At 41.5% G+C, this 17,747-nt stretch overlaps 2 long non-coding RNA genes across 2 annotated transcripts; both read left to right on the forward strand.

Moving 5' to 3' along the window:
• The first annotated feature begins 1,135 nt into the window (after nucleotides 1–1,135).
• Nucleotides 1,136–2,600, forward strand: LOC137053927 (uncharacterized). Its single transcript, XR_010899955.1, has 4 exons — nucleotides 1,136–1,191; nucleotides 2,057–2,110; nucleotides 2,350–2,428; nucleotides 2,544–2,600. It is a non-coding gene; the product is annotated as an uncharacterized lncRNA (long non-coding RNA).
• A 1,859-nt stretch (nucleotides 2,601–4,459) lies between these two features.
• Nucleotides 4,460–11,972, forward strand: LOC137053938 (uncharacterized). The gene is made up of 3 exons (XR_010899956.1): nucleotides 4,460–4,544; nucleotides 11,526–11,636; nucleotides 11,758–11,972. It is a non-coding gene; the product is annotated as an uncharacterized lncRNA (long non-coding RNA).
• The last annotated feature ends 5,775 nt before the right edge of the window (nucleotides 11,973–17,747 follow it).

Below are 17,747 nucleotides of genomic sequence, written 5' to 3' on the forward strand. Positions count from 1 at the left end.
CCTGCTCTAGTCGTTTTTTTGCTGCTGCTCCTGTTCAACTGCAGCCTCTGGGTCTGATTCCGGATCATAGATGTATGGCTGTATCTGATTAAAAGCCATATTTTTATTTTGAATAAAGTTTTTTTCCCGCTGTTAGGGATGACACAGCTTTAGGACGCACTCAACTCAACACAATAGCAGCAGCGAGCATACGTCATTATTTAGCTCCGCTCACACGACACGCCCCCACCCGCTCGGCTTTTTTCGGAAAGACTCGGAACAGCGCATCTTTCTTATATAATTATAAAAAAAATAAAGACTTTTCTGAGATATGCAGGATGCAATGCTACTCTATAGGTACTCAAGATTGACATGACACTGACTGAAACTGAGTGTTTCACCCCCACTTTAAGATTAATCTTGCACAAAACATTATCTAACACTTCATTTTAGCATTTACTCTCCATTTCGAGCGCCATGGGCAAAGCATGCTGGGAAATAAAAAAAAGCCCAGGGCTGCATTTCCCAATAACCTTGTCTCTTAGCGTGCTACGAACACTCTAAAGGTATAACTTAACTAAAGGTATACTATTTCTAGGTATGTTCATTTGGTCCGAACCAAGGGCAAACAATTATACATTGTTGCATTTTTCAGCTTTTTTGGTTTCTTTTCACACCACACTGATTGCTTTGGTCCGAACCAGTTGAAACGAACCAAAACACAAGCACGTGACAACATCCACATCACTCATTGGCCATGGCATATCTCCTAAACTGCTTTTCAACTGTCAGAATTTACGTGTGGGAAAATTCCAACAGAAGAGGCAAAGCCAGCAAACTATAACACACACTGTAAAAAGTGAACCTGGGTGAAAGATGGATTACTACAACTATTTGAGTCTATTTACTTGGTATTTCTGCTTTCCTAATTGTAATGGATTATTGTACACTTTTTCAACTTAAACACATAGAAATTCAGATAGATTCAAAATCTCACTTTCACTCAAAGTATAATTGTACACTCTTTCAACTTGAACGCATAGAAATTCAGATAGATTCAAAATCTCACTTTCACCCAAAGTAAGATTTCCCTTTAAGGACACCCGCGTCAGACGTTTTTTTCTGACGTCATTACGCACGAGCCTGTCTGAAAATTGGAAAATGTTCTGTTCGGCGGCCATTTTTTTCTCTCTCGGGACTCGGATGAAAAAGGTAGGTTGGAAGTTTGTTTTAATTACTATACTCGAAAATGTACCTTGTGGACGTGTGTTTTAGTTGTTTTTGAGTTAATTGATGTTGTCTGTGAACATAAATTCTAATGAAATCTAAATTAACCGAACTTTTGAACGTACGTTTGCGATATAGCGTTTCTGAGTATGTTCTATGTAACAATATGTTGTAACTTAAGTTTCTCGTTTGTCTTATATAAATGTGTTCAGTTTGGATCTTGGGAGTATGTGTATGAAATATATATTTTTTAATTGATGCCTCCTTAACCGTCTGTGCCGCGCGAGATAAAGTTAACGTTAGTGGAAATGCTGTGGGCAGGAAGTGCTCGCAGAGCGGGACAAAATGCTCGAATTTGAATTCCTGCAGTATAATATTGAGTTTGCTTTTAAAGTAATGTTTGTCTGTTCTTTTATCTGTCTTTAAAACGTCACTTTTTCGGGCAAAATTATGATGTGAAGTCGGACATCCGTTTGTAACACCGGCTGTAACTTACACTGGTTATTGCGGTGCAATGTGGAATTAAATGAGTGCACTCAGTCAGTAACGTCCACTATGGTTTCGGACACCACTACAAAGGACTGTCATTTCAAATAATGCCCTATTTGAGGGTATAGGAGGCGATTTCTGATTCAGCCTGTGATGAACGTCATTGTGCCTAACACTAGCGCCGTTCATTTGCCTACCTACCTCATGGTGTTACATCCAGACAAATTTTCAGGGTTTTTTAGTAGAAATATTAGTATTTCCACATCTAATTAATTAACTTCCTTGACCTGTAGCAAACCATTTTTTCACTTACAATCACTTACAAACTACAATTGTTGACAATTACTTTTTCTCCTCTTAGGACCGAAAGTCTTAATGTTTGACAACTGATAAAACTTTGCTATAATATTACATGGTAAGTAATTTATCATTTCTTATATAGTTGATGATATTAATTACTAATGTTGGATATGTATGAGTAAATTCCATCTTGTGTTATCTAACATTATTGACTATTGACAGGTGTGTGTAGAGGTGTCTGTTAACTTGCTGAAAGCTTAAGCAGCCACAGACTTGAACTTTTAACAGAGGCTGAAAAAAAAGGAAAAATTAAAAGGTTGTCATGAACAAAATGTCTCTTTCGTTTGCTCATAGATAGAAGGAGGTAGTGATGCAGGAGGCCAGTGTCAGGGATTTCAAGGCGAGGTGGCCTGTGCTTTTCAGACATTACAAGGTATTGAAAAAATAATTTAAAGTTCTGGTTTTACTGGCTAAATACCTTTTATGAATTGATATAATCAGTTTGACTGTTGTTGACTGTTTTTTTTTTTCTTTCTTTCTGATTTTAGATCAATTCAGAGTTCTATAGGCTTATGGCTGTTCCACTGGAAGACACGTTCCTGGCCCAGTTGGACGTGTACACCCATACGGAAATGTAATATATGTACATATATGTCCCTATATCCGAGTAGTGATGTCATATATGTTTCATATAAGGCAATACATTATTAGCGCATATATACATTCTCACGATATATGAAGATATAGGTTTATACCATGTATGAAATACCCATAGAAAAATTATTATATATACATATATTAAAATTATTTATATGATGATTTTTTATATGGTACTGTATGTTAATGCCATATATGTAAACAATATATGTCGAATTTATATATGTAAGTTTATTTAAACATAATATATGCAAACATTCAGTATGCTTGTATTGGATTTTATATGGATTTATATAGTGGTGTTTGAATCCTGGCATTTCATAATTTGGTTTAGGTTCAGGCTTCGGACATTAAAAGCTCCATGTGTGTTTTCCTCCCCGTTGAAAGTGTACAGTTTGAGCATTCGCTTGGTCTCGTGTGAGCATCTAGTTTTGCTTGGGCAGTATACACTCTTTTGTCCATGTGTTTAGGGTTGTTTGTTTAGCATGCGGCTTGTGCTCATCATAGCCATTGCGTGTACTTTCATGTTTTGTTCTGTGTAGCATGTAACGGTTACTCTGGTACATGGGTGACATTTTTCATCCTGTCCTCTAGAGGGCAACAGAGGGAGGAAGTGGTTTTAAGGTTACGAGTAGCATAGAGGAGAGGCATGGCAATGGAGCATGGGTGAAAATGCCTGGAATCACATTGTGTTTGAGAGTTAAGTGAATTGTACATTCTAATGCTTTACAATCTTGTTCAAATGCACATTTTTATGTACCCATAAAAATGTTAATTCATAGTGTTTGGAAGTTTGCAGAGAAGCTTGCAGAGGACTCTGTTATGGGGCTTGAGTGCACTGATACCTACTTCTGACCTGTGTTGGATTGTGCCAGTGCCTAATCTAGGATTTAGGATTGTATATCTTCATTGCCTGCTAGGACTTCTACAACACTCAAGAGACTTGCATTGCAGACTGTATATCCTTTTCCCTCTAGGGCATTTTGAATTGTTTGGTACTGTTTTTTGTTTGTATATCACTAGTATTTTGGGTTTGGAATTGATTTACTGTTTGTTTGTTTACATATAGTGTTGAGCTTTGATATTTACAATGCTGTCTTGGATTTCCATCCATGTGCTAATTGTTACTATGTTATCTCATTCAGTGGTTAAATAGATACAATTTATTTTCACTCCCTCATTGAGAATCTTACAGTTAGTTTGAACACAAACTATTGGCAAAAGTGAATTCCCGTTTTTTTGAGTATTTCTTATTGTATAAAAAACTAAGACGAGCCAGTTACAAGCATGAAGGGGTTTGATTGTTTCGATTGTTTATTTTTGAAGTCTAATAAAAAGCCCATTAACCTCTGCACCCTTGAGTCCTTCATCTCTTGCCTCACCTGACAATAAGTAACATTATAAATATTTTATATTTTAAATGTCATTTGTTTTATACATAGTATAGATTTTAAGACTCTACAGCATTTGACAGTGATAATGATTTGTCACATATATAATTTAAACATATATAATATGTGGACTAAAGATATATGTCAATATATGGAATTTCTGATGCTGTGCATATATGTGCATTTATGTTTTTACTCTATATGAGCATATTAGGATATTTCATATATAAGACCTATATGTCAAAATATGTTTTATACATACATTAACATATATAATATATGGGATACATATATATGTCAATATATGGAATTGTTCCAATTTCTAATATGTTTCATATATGTTTGTACTTTATATATCACATATATCGCATATATTGATATTTCATATATAGACATATATTACATTTCCGTATGGGCATGAATCAACTAATCAGAGTAATCCATTCAAAAGGAGGAGCAACCCGTGAGAAGACTGCTGCAATTTTTAAAATCTTATAACTGGTACGTCTGTGTGTTACATTAATATAAACTGCACAATCTTATTTTAGTCTCAGTAACATTTAATTGCTAAATACTTGTTTATAGCATAGAAATTCGAAATGTCATCACCACACAAACAAAACGGACAATTTAAAAGGGATAGTTCAGTCATAAAATAAAAAATGCTGTTAATTTACCCACCCTCAGCCTATCCAAAATATGTAGGTGACTTTTTTCTTTCTTTCAGTAGAACAGTTAATATGTTGTTGTTGTTTTTTAGCTGAAACTGTGGTCCATGTTGATATAATGCAAGTCAAAAAGAATTTTTTTAAAAAATGCATACAGGCAAACCAAAAATAATACCTGTGGGTCCTGGCGATTCTTTGAGGTTTTATAAAGCAAAATGATCGGCCTATGGAGGAAACGTCTCAGGTTACGTATGTAACCCTAGTTCCCTGAGGGAACGAGACGCTGCGTCGAAACGCTGTGAGAACGCCTCTGCGTTAATGCGTCGTGAAGCGCCTGTAGAACCATTCCATCGGAAAAAAGATCGATCGTCGGCGTGATGACGTCATCGACCGGAAGCTATAAAACGTCCGTGAAAACAAACAGGAACTAACTTCTGATAAAGCCTGAAGTAAGTGATCACGGACACGCCGGGAGTATGGCAGAGCGACGCAGCGTCTCGTTCCCTCAGGGAACTAGGGTTACATACGTAACCTGAGACGTTCCCTTTCGGGGAACTCGAGCTGCGTCGAAACGCTGTGAGAACGCTTATACCCACATCGCCATAGGACCAAGTGTCTCGTATGTGTGAAACCGAAGCGCACACGGTTACGAGAGAACCTGTGCCCCTACTGTAGATGCCAGGTCTAGCTCGTAGAACCTGACGAAGGTAGAAGGAGACGACCATCCGGCCGCGTTACATATATCATGGAGGGAAGCCCCCGACAAAAGTGCTTTAGAAGCAGCCATACCCCTGGTAGAATGTGCCCGGACAGCCAAAGGAGATGGCTGCCCGGCAGCTTCATAAGCAAGTGAAATGGCCTCGGCCACCCACTTGCTCATCCTCTGCTTGGATACAGGAGCCCCCTTCTTAGGGGGTCCGAAGCAAACAAACAATTGTTCAGTTTTTCTCCACAGGGCAGCTCTGTGGACATAAGTATCCAGTGCCCTCACCGGACACAGCAGATTTAATCTTTCCTGGTCTGACGTCAAGAATGGAGGAGGACAGAAGGCTTGTAGAGTGATGGGGCCCCGTGGGCTCGTAGGAACCTTGGGGACATAACCCGGCCTGGGATGCAGAAATGCTTTCACCATCCCAGGCGCGAACTCTAGACATGAGGGCCCTACTGACAGGGACTGAATATCTCCTATCCTTTTAAGGGATGAAATGGCCAAAAGGAAAATAGTTTTCAGGGTGAGGAACTTATCCGAAACCTCCTCCAAAGGTTCGAACGGAGGTCCGGACAAGCCCCTCAAAACAATGGCCAAGTCCCATGCCGGGACCCTCGAGTGCATAACTGGCCTCAACCTTAATGTGCCACGAAGGAAGCGTGTAATTAGAGGGTGTCTTCCCAAAGACACTCCACTGCAAGGGACGTGGACAGCGCCCAAGGCCGCCACGTACACCTTAAGTGTGGAGGGGGTCAACCCTGCAGAGAACCTTTCCTGCAGGAACTCCAGCACTGTACCAACCGGGCAGTTAACTGGATCCCACTGGCGTTCTCTGCACCAAGCTGAGAAAAGTCTCCATTTCAAAGCGTACAGCTTCCTCGTGGACGGAGCTCTGGAGTGTAGGATGGTCTCTACGACCTCGGCCGAGAGACCCTCCTCTATGAGCCTAGCCCCCTCAGAGGCCAGGCCCACAGTTTCCACATCTCCGGGCGTGGGTGCAGGAATCTCCCGCCCGCCTGAGAGAGTAGATCCCTCCTGGTCGGAATCTCCATCGGAGAGCCTTCCAGGAGAGATATCAGGTCCGAAAACCACACTCGGGTCGGCCAGTTCGGGGCCACTAGGAGTACCTGGGCCCCGTCCCGGCGTACCCTCTCCAGAACTCCTGGAAGCAGAACAATCGGGGGGAAGGCGTACAGAGGCAGCCTCGGCCACTCCTGTACCATGGCATCCAGCCCCAGCGGAGCCGGGTGGGTCAGAGAAAACCACCGCGGGCAGTGAGAGTTCTCCGCCGAAGCGAACAGGTCTATCTCTGCTTTCCCATAAACCTTCCATAGGAGCTCCACCACCTCTGGGTGGAGTCTCCATTCCCCGGGCCTCGGCCCCTGTCTCGACAGGTTGTCTGCTTCCTGGTTTAGGGCCCCCGGGATATATACTGCCTTGATTGACAGCAATTTCCCTTGGGCCCACAGGAGGATCCGATGTGCCAATTTGTCCAACGGACGAGACCTCAGACCCCCCTGGTGATTTATATAGGCCACCACGGACGTGTTGTCTGTTCTGACTAGTACGTGGTGGCCCCTGAGGTCGGGCAGGAACTGTTTCAATGCAAGAAACACTGCGAGCATCTCTAGCCGATTTATGTGCCAGTGCCGCTGATGTTCCTGCCATAGACCCTGGGATGAGCGACCACTCATGGTCGCCCCCCAGCCCGTGAGGGAGGCGTCTGTCGTTAGCGTTACGCGACGAACATGAGCCCCCAACACGGGACCCTGAGATAAAAACCCCGGGTTTTTCCACATGACCAGAGCACGTAGGCATCGCCGCGTGACTTTGATCGTGCGGAGCGGATTTCCCCTCGGGGAGAACCCTTGTGTTTTGAGCCACCACTGCAGTGGCCTCATGTACAGTAGGCCAAGAGGTATCACGTTGGATGCTGCTGCCATGAGACCTAACAGTTTCTGGAACTGTTTCACAGTGACGGCTCGGCCTAGCTTCTGTTCTTTGGCGGCTGCCAGGATCGACGCTATGCGTGTTGGCGATAATTGCGCCCGCATAATTATCGAGTCCCAGTTCACACCTAGAAAAGTGGTTCTCTGAGCCGGAGAAAGCACACTCTTCTTGGCGTTCAGCCTCAACCCCAGCTTCGACATATGGGCGAGAACAGCATCTCGATGCTGAACCGCCATCTGCTCTGTATTCGCTAGAATCAGCCAGTCGTCGATGTAGTTCAGTATGCGGATGCCCTGAAGACGCAGCGGCGCCAGAGCTGCATCCACACACTTGGTGAACGTGCGGGGTGACAGTGCTAGACCGAAGGGAAGTACACGATATTGGTATGCCTCTCCCCCGAAGGCAAACCTCAGGAACTTCCTGTGATGTGGACGGATGGAGACATGAAAATACGCATCTTTGAGGTCTATGGTGACAAACCAATCCTCCGATCTGACCTGCGCTACAATCTGTCTGAGTGTAAGCATCTTGAATTTGAGCTTGGCCACCGAGCGATTCAATAGCCGCAGATCTAATATCGGGCGTAAGCCCCCATCCTTCTTCGGCACGATGAAGTAACGGCTGTAAAAGCCAGACTCCCTGCTGGGAGGGGAAACCCTCTCTATAGCCCCTTTTTGCAGGAGTGTCTCTACTTCCTGTGCCATTACCAGAGCCTGCTCCGGGCCCACCACTGTAGGTAGGACACCGCAGAAAGGAGGTGGCCGACTTCTGAATTGAATGGCATACCCCTTTTCTACTATCTGCAGGACCCACTGAGATATATTTGATAGACGTTTCCATTCGTCTAGAAAATCTACTAAGGGAACCAGCCTCTCGAGGCTGGCCTCTGGTGTATTTTGAGCAACAAGCACAGTGCCCTGAAGCGGCGGACCGGCAGGGAACAACTGACTTGACTGCTCGGGGACCCCCCGAAGGGGGTGCGGACCACCCTCGGGTGGCCCGCGGAGACCGACTGCACCCCGGCATTGCGGCAGGGTTGGCAGCGCGGCCCCCCGAGGGTGCCGTAGGGAAACGGGTACCGTAGGCAGGGGTAAGCACCGTTTCCCCACGGGGGGAACCACCCTCAGCGTCCTGACGCTTCTGGCGTCAGGAACGCTTCGACGAAGCCTTCTTGGCGATCAGGACTGTCCGCAGATCAGCCCTGCCCCTCGAAGGCTTCGTCTGAGAGCGCCGCCCCTGGTCCCCGCGCTGAGGGGGAGCCCGAGCGGCGACGCTCTGCTTTTGTTGTGCCCTGTGAGCTGAGCTCGTACTCGGCTTGGGCTGCCTGATGTCAGCGGCAGCCCCAGGGACCTGGACTCGGAGAGGGAGAAACTGCTTCAGCGCCGCAGCTTGTTTCTTTGACTCCTGGAACCTCTCGGTGACAGTGTGTACTGCGTCACCGAAGAGGCCACCAGGAGACAGCGGCGCGTCGAGCAGAAAGCTCTTCTCCCTCTCTTTGATTTCGGTGGGGTTGAGCCATAAATGTCTCTCCGTAGCCACCAATGCTGCCATCGAGCGGCCAACACATCTGGCCGTCTCTTTGGTGGCCCGGAGAGTTATATCAGCTGCTGTTCTAAGCTCATTTATGACATCACCCCCCACTTCATCGCGTCCATCTAGGTCCCTAAGCAGGTCAGCCTGATAAGCCTGCATAATTGCCATGGTGTGAAGGCATGCAGCAGCCTGACCTGCCGCCGAGTACGCTTTGCCCACCAGCGCCGACGTTGTTTTCAATGGTCTGGTGGGCAAAGTCGGGGCCTTTAGGGACGATGCCGAGGAAGGCGAGAGATGGCTCGCAAGCGTCTCTTCTACCTTTGGCATCGCCCCATAACCGTAGTGTTTCAGCCCAATGATGTTACTATAGACCGTAGTCTGAGGGCTGAACACACGGTAAGATGCCGGTCTCCTCCATGATGTTGCCACCTCGGTGTGCAAATCATGAAAGAATGGCAGGCCCCGCCGCTGAGGTTCTGAAGCGCGAGCGGGCAGGAATCTTTCGTCTAATTTACTAGAACGTCTTTTTCCTGCCTCAGATCTTTCTACGGGCCAGTCGATGTTTAATCTGGCCACGGCTCGCGTTAGAACCTCAACGAGCTCATCACTCGCAGGGGACTGAAGTGGCGAATCTTCAGTCGCGATGCTCTCAACGTCCACCTCCTCGGAGCTGGATAGTTGGAGCACCGGCGGCTCTCTCGGGGGGGAAGAAACCGCAATGCGTGCTTCCAAGCCCCGAGAAGAACCGCTGGATGGAGCGGGTGAGGGCAGAGATAAGGCAGCGCCCGTCTCAAACCCCTCCGCAACATCCAATTGTGAACCCCACGACTGCAGCCTCCGCTCTGCCTCGGCAGCAGCGGGACCAGAGCCGCGGGGAACACGAGCCGAGGCACCCTCCTCGAAGAGTGCCCGGCGGGAGCGCAGCGTTCTCAGTGGCATACGCTCACAGTGCTCGCAAGCAGCCCCCTCGAGGGCTGCCTGGGCATGCTGCGCTCCCAAGCAGGCAACACAAAGAGAGTGTGTATCCCCACTCGTGATGTAGCGTGGGCAGGGATGAACACACCTCTTAAAGTTACTGCTTTCGCTCGCCATTTCTCTATCTATTTTATTTTCTCTTTTTTGTGAAATATATATGGAATATTTAACAAAGGGTGGAAAAACTCTTTCAATAGACAGACAAAAACACCAAATAGACAGACAGGTTCACACAGATCGCTTACTGAAGGCACAGAAGCTAGTTCCTGTTTGTTTTCACGGACGTTTTATAGCTTCCGGTCGATGACGTCATCACGCCGACGATCGATCTTTTTTCCGATGGAATGGTTCTACAGGCGCTTCACGACGCATTAACGCAGAGGCGTTCTCACAGCGTTTCGACGCAGCTCGAGTTCCCCGAAAGGGAACTGAATCTATTATTACCTGTAATCAACAGCCTCAGCAAACAGTCCTAAGTACGTTCATGGCAATGTTGCATGTTAATAATGCTCAGTTTCTTGCATAGAGTGATCGTTTCACTTTATAAGACTCGATGTGATGTCAGTAGCCCCGGGTATTTTTTTTTTTTTGTCTGCATGTTTTTTTTTTTTTTTTCACATGTTTTTTTTATTTTGTTTTTACTCTCAAAGTGACGGTAGCCATTGACTTGCATTTATATGAATCACAGAGGAATGCGGTTTCAGCTAAAAAAATCTTTACTGATATACTGAAGAAAAAAGTCACCTTTTATGCATCTTGGATGGCCTGTAAATTTAACAAAACTATCCCTTTAATCAAGAATGATTAAATGTATTAGGGTATAAAGCTAATAAATGATTTGTTGACGCATGTTTTATTATCGGACTAAATTATAAATGCCAGCAATGACTGATTCAGATGCATTTTTAAAGAGTACACTTTAGAATTAATTTCTTGATAATTTACTCACCCCCATGTCGTCCAAGATCTTTATGTCTTTGTAACTTCAGCCGAAAGGAAATTAAAGTTTTTTTTTTTAAAGCATGCCAAATTTTTCTCCATATAGTGGACTTCACTGGGATCAACAGGTTGACGATCCAAACTGCAGTGTCAGTGCAGCTTCAAATGGCTCCCAGACAAGGAATAAGGGTCTTATCTAACGAAACAATCTGTCTTTTAAAGAAATTTGCGATGTTTTACCCTCTTTTTTTAGGTGACAGGGGATTTGACTTAGTCTTTGCACTACCGTTTCGCAAACACTGGATCGGTACTTCCACCTATGTCACGCATGACCTTTACAGTGCTATAACATAATGTGAGAAGACAAAGAGCTAGTGCAAAACAAGCATTTGTGGTTAAAACGTATACCGATGGTTTGGCTCAATTAGACCTTTATTCCCCGTCAAGGATCGTGTAGAGCTCTTTGAAGCTGCACTGAAACTGCAATTTTGACCTTTAACCCATTGGTAACCATTGAAGTCCACTATATCGAGAAAAATCCTGGAATGTTTTCCTCAAAAACCTTAATTTCTTTTCGACAAAAAAAAAAGAAAAGACATGAACATCTTGGGGTGACTAAATTATCAGGAAATTGAATTCTGAAGTGAACTAAACGTTTATTTTAATAAAATAATGACTTTATTCAACAGTTTCTTTTCTTCTTTGCAGTCTCCTATGCTGTTCATGTAGTAAACTCAGCACAGAGCTTCCGGATTCCATGTCAGAACGCCGGCTCATCCTTTTCCTGGGGGAAATCAAGACCTTATCAAGGAATACCTTGTGAGTTGAAAGGCCACATTCTATTTTGATTTATTTTTCAGAAAATTTTACATTTGTGGTAGCAAAATGTTTTTTTTTTTTTTAATGTTTTTTAAATTTATTTTTATGTGCACTACTTTAGGATAACCTACGAGATGATTGCGAGGGTGAGCTGGGTGAGCTTATATTCACGGCATTCCAGAAAGTGCTCTTACAGCTTCATTAGCACAAGATGTCAAGCAGTCTTTTCAGTAGACTACAGTGAACTTGAAGTAATGTTTGAATGTGCTTATGTCTAGTCTGTGTTTGAAAGAATGTCTCTAGTTTAGTTTAATTTGTTTTCTTATGTTTGTAAGATTATCCATTTGTTTCATATATTTGTCTAGTATCTAGTTGTATGTTTGAATCTATAGTTGATTGGTGAAAGGGTAATCACCCATTGCTGTTAAACATTTTCCATGATCTGTTTATTTTTTAATTAGATTTTTTAACATGGTTTATAGCATTGCCTGTAAGCTATTCTAAAGCACTTATCACAATACACTCGGTAGAAATGGTTCCATAGAATATATTAAAGGGATATAGTTCATCCAAAAATGGTTCATGTTGTTCCAAACATGTATGAGTTTCTTTCTTCTGCTAAACACAAAAGATGTGTTTAAGAATGTTGGTAACCAGACAGTTGACGGTACCCATTGACTTCCAGAGTATTTTTTTTTCCTGCTATGGAGGTCAATGGGTACCGTCAGCTGTCTGGTTACCAACATTCTTCAACACATCATCCTATGTGTTCAGCAGAAGGAAGAAACAAATACAGGTTTGGAACAACTTGAACCATTTGTTGGTGAACTTTCCCTTTTGTGAAGTATCCCTTTTTATTTATGTGGCTAATTTATTCGCATAACCACTGTTTATATTTATTTTTAAAGATAGATTAGTGGCTCAGTTTTTAGCATAATCCTGAAAGGCAATGACAACTTTTCAAAAAGACTGTTAATGAAATGGATGTTAAGTGTGTCAGGAAGTTTCATTTGCACAACAAATATGAACAGTTTGTAATGATTTCTCAAAGTTTGTAAAAAAGGGAAATTAAATTTAATAAAATGAATTGTTAATAAATATTTCTAAAGCTATTTGAGTCTTGTGTGATGGAAATTAAGTTGATAGAATGTAGTTATTTAAGTTGAGAAAACGTACTTTTTTTAAGGGTTACCAATTGAAGTATTTTTTTTAAGTTGATCCAACTGATCCAAAAACTAAAACATTTAAGTTGGAATGGAATGAAATTCAGTTAGACTAATGTAAATAATAGGGTTGAATGAACTCAATTAATATAAGTGTGATTGATAAAATGGGATAATTTAAGTTGAGAGAACTTAACGTGTTTAGGTGTTACCATTTGGAGTAATTTTTTAAAGTTTATCCAACTGTAGGAAAAACTAAAACATTTAAGTTGGAATGGAATGAAATTCAGTTAGACTAATGTAAATGATAGGGTTGAATGAACTCAATTAAAATAAGTGTGATTGATAAAATGGAATAATTTAAGTTGAGAGAACTTAACATGTTTAGGTGTTACCAATTGGAGTAATTTTTTAAAGTTTATCCAACTGTAGGAAAAACTAAAACATTTAAGTTGGAATGGAATGAAATTCAGTTAGACTAATGTAAATGATAGGGTTGAATGAACTCAATTAATATAAGTGTGATTGATAAAATGGAATAATTTAAGTTGAGAGAACTTAACATGTTTAGGTGTTACCAATTGAAGTAATTTTTTAAAGTTTATCCAACTGTAGGAAAAACTAAAACATTTAAGTTGGAATGGAATGAAATTCAGTTAGACTAATGTAAATGATAGGGTTGAATGAACTCAATTAAAATAAGTGTGATTGATAAAATGGAATAATTTAAGTTGAGAGAACTTAACATGTTTAGGTGTTACCAATTGGAGTAATTTTTTAAAGTTTATCCAACTGTAGGAAAAACTAAAACATTTAAGTTGGAATGGAATGAAATTCAGTTAGACTAATGTAAATGATAGGGTTGAATGAACTCAATTAATATAAGTGTGATTGATAAAATGGAATAATTTAAGTTGAGAGAACTTAACATGTTTAGGTGTTACCACTTGAAGTATTTTTTTTAAGTTAATCCAACTGTAGGAAAAACTAAAACATTTAAGTTGGAATGGAATGAAATTCAGTTAGACTAATGTAAATGATAGGGTTGAATGAACTCAATATAAGTGTGATTGATAAAATGGAATAATTTAAGTTGAGAGAACTTAACATGTTTAGGTGTTACCAATTGAAGTAATTTTTTTAAGTTGATCCAACTGTGGGAAAAACTAATACATTTAAGTAGGAATGAAATGAAATTACGTTGAATGAACTCAATTTTCTCAATTAACTCAATGAACTCAATTAATATAAGTGTGATTGACCCATTGAAAGTAAGTTGACAAAACGTAATTATTTAAGTTGAGAGAACTTAACATGTTTAGGTGTTACCAATTGAAGTAATTTTTTTAAGTTGATCCAACTGTTCACTTTTTACAGTGCAATGAAGATACGACTGAATGGTTTTGTCCCTGGCCATAATCTACTACACTGTGTGTATTTACCACAGTATGCAAATATATTTCTATAATGAAGCGCGGATGCGACGTGAAAACAACGTTCTAATGCACTGCAGACGGCGACCGCGCATCGCTCGTCACTTCAAGAGGAGGCGTGCATTAATAATTAACTCTTGACATGCTCATCTTCCGAAAATATTGCCAGCGATCTATAACTACGGCAGCTGTTTCAGTCCAAAAATGATCAGTAGTTGGTTCTGTTCGAGGTCGGATCACGTTCTCAGCACAAACGAACTGCTCCAGAGTTCGTTTGAAATCGTACCGAGACCACCTCTTCAAGGAGGTCTCGGTACGCTTGTTTGGTCCGCTTTTCGTGCGCACCCGAGTGCGATTGCTGCTTTCAGACCTGACCAAACGAACTGCACCAAAGAGGGAAACAAACTCTAGTACAATTAAACCGAACTAAATGAGGCAGGTGTGAAAGCACCCTAAGGTATACCTTCTTAAGTGTGACGTTAGCAGTTGCTGTTCTTGGCGGTGTTGCTGTTTGCAGGGGCTATTTCACTGCGTCATGTGAAAAAAATTATGTTCTTTATAAAAGAACATAAAGAACAGTGTTTAACTTCAGAAATAGTTAAACTTCCATTTATCATACAAATTGCAACAAAATGTACATAATTCTGAAATAATTCACGAACCAGCAATCTCATGCTCAACCGCATCATGTGTTAAGCCGCTACACTAACTGGCAGTTTGAAAGAATCATTCTTACATTAGAGCTGCAACTAACGATTATTTTTTCTGTCGACTAATCTAACGATTATTTTTTCGATTAGTCGACTAATCTAACGATTATTTTTATTAAAATAAATAATTAATCTAATGTTCTTTTTTGTAATTAGCTCATGAATCATTTGGATAACTTTACAAAAAAATATAAGTACAACTTCTAATATAATATTTCAACCTTTATTCATTTTCAATCAATGTGGTTGAAGTTTTTACAGTATAAAATAATAAAGAGGCAAACAAAATTATTTTACTATGGTAAATATGAGTTTATGATAGCGTTTATAATTAAACCACAGTAGCCATACATTTACAGTTGTCTGAGACGTCATGAAATGTTCTTTAGCATCACAAACCATAACATGTAGTCAGGGTTCTGCTATGGTTTAACATGGTTTCCAAAGATCTGGAGCTGATTCGGGGTAGCTCGGTGGTTTGTGACTGTTGTCTCGCGGCGCGCTGTCTTTTAAGGGACCGTTCACATATCACGTCTTTTGCGCACTCAAGTTCATTATTTCCAATGTAGGCGCGCGATAAGCGCTCTCATAATGAAAGCGACGCGCTCGTTTTTTCCAGGCGCGTCCGCACCGCATCGAGTTCATCTCAACTTTTCAGAATGCCGCAAGCACAAGAATATCCGACCTGAACCAGGAAGTTAGTCACCAGATCACACGGAAACCAGTTAAACCGTAACACCGGAGAGTACCGAGATGTTTTCCTCTGAGGTGCTCGCGCATCGCAGTTGTGCTGCTGTGGTAAACCATATCGGTTTTGCAAAGGGAACAAGGGGCCATTTTATTTGTCCTCTGTTTAAAGTATTCCCATACTTTTGATAACAGTGGTCTGTTTTTGTGATAGAATGCAACTTTCTCCATTCCCTGTATGCCATTACGCGAGATGTAAACAAACAGTGTGACGCGTCGACGCATTTCACGCACGTCGACGTATTTTTGTAGTCGACGTAATTGATGACGTCGACACATCGCTGCAGCACTAATTTATATTATTACAATATATTTTCCACAGTGTCTTGATTCACTCCACAACCAGAGATGACTGCCCAGCAGCTGCATCACAGTATTGTGTAAATAACACATTTCTGTTATTAGACTATTAACTTTGTTGGACCAACTTTGTCGAGAAAAACTGGAGCTACCCCCTCAGCCCTGAAATCCAGTAGCAGCTGATTATATGATTCCCAGGTTGCGTTTTTATCGAGTAGGCCATCCAATAACAGCAATTAGTTATTTACACAATACTGTGATGCAGCTGCTGGGCAATCATCCCTGGTTGTGGAGTAAATCAAGACACTATGGAAAATATATTGTGATAATATAAATGACTCTTTTAAACTGCCAGTTAGCGGGTTTACTCATTATGCAGTTGAGCATGAGATTGCTGGTTCGTGCACTTATTTCAGAATTATGTACAATTTAGTTTAAAATTTAGCAATTTTGTAACCGATTCTTGAGCCATCGATATAAGCCAATGAAGCACCGCCGCCACGGACAGCACCTGCTAACGTCACACTTAAGAAGGTATACCTTAAGCGACCTCCTAAGGTATAGTTCGGGGAACACACCTAGAAATGGTATACCTTCAGTTAAGTTATACCTTTAGAGTCTTTGTAGCGTGCTAAGAGACAACGTTATCAGGAAATGCAGCCCTGTTCAGTTAAACTTAAGTTCATCAAAATGAAAGGAAAATAGTTCATACAACTCAAAACAATGAAACAGTCCAGTTTACTTTAAATATCTCAGTGCTGTGAACTCAAAAGAAAAGTGAACTTCTAAATACTCATAACAGTTAATTTAACTAAACTAATTTGTTTAACTTAAGTTTGTCCTACTCAAACCAATTAAGTATTATCCTATGACTTGGGCATGTTCACATGGCTGTGCCAAAAATAGGTCCTCATTGTTGGTGTATTGTGCACAGTTGCTTGTTTCAGCTGCAACGCTGCAAACTGAGTCACCAAATAAAAAAACGGAATGAAATGTCAACAGTGATCAGCATGATCTTAGATTATGACAAAAAGGCATTAATATGGAAAGCGGCACATGCAGAATGTGGTTTTGCAGCCCGCTAGCTAGCATTGCCACAAGAGCTCCACCACTGTGCCAGTGGTCCCCCTCTTCAGATTGTAAAGTGTTTTTGTTTTTAAATGCCTTGTCAAGTGCAATATTGTAGGGGGGAGTTTGATGGATGTTTTGTTTGGAATTTTACAGCAGAAAGTGTAGCGCCATTATCCGTGACAAAATTGAAATGAGCTCAGCCTACATCACAGCACAGCATGCGGAATCTCAGTGCAAAATTGATAAAGAGCAAATCATTAGGATGCTGGTGGAAACATAGCCCGTACAAATAAGTTTATGGCGCTACCGCAAAGCTCTCAGGTGTTTTTTGGAGGCTTATCTCAACCATGATGTGATTGAAAATGTATAGATGATCATGTCATTTAGTCCTATCACACAAGCAGCAAGTCTCTCAATGTGTCTTGGAAAGCATCATCTGCGCTTGTTGTTTTTGGAGGACATAAAAAAAACATTAAGATGGTGTTTGTAGCCCATTGAAATTATCAGGGGTTTAAGATCCATGTAGGGGGATACTCAGCATTTTAATTAAAAATGTATCTACCATGTACCATTTGTAATATCCATATAATGAATATACACACATTTAAAATTGTCTAAGCTATGAACACCAGATAATGAAGTATTTGACGAATGTCTTCAGTTTTGAAGAATGGGGCACATTTACTG

Source organism: Pseudorasbora parva, chromosome 2, assembly GCF_024679245.1.
Source record: "Pseudorasbora parva isolate DD20220531a chromosome 2, ASM2467924v1, whole genome shotgun sequence".
In the NCBI taxonomy this organism is placed as follows: Eukaryota; Metazoa; Chordata; class Actinopteri; order Cypriniformes; family Gobionidae; genus Pseudorasbora; species Pseudorasbora parva.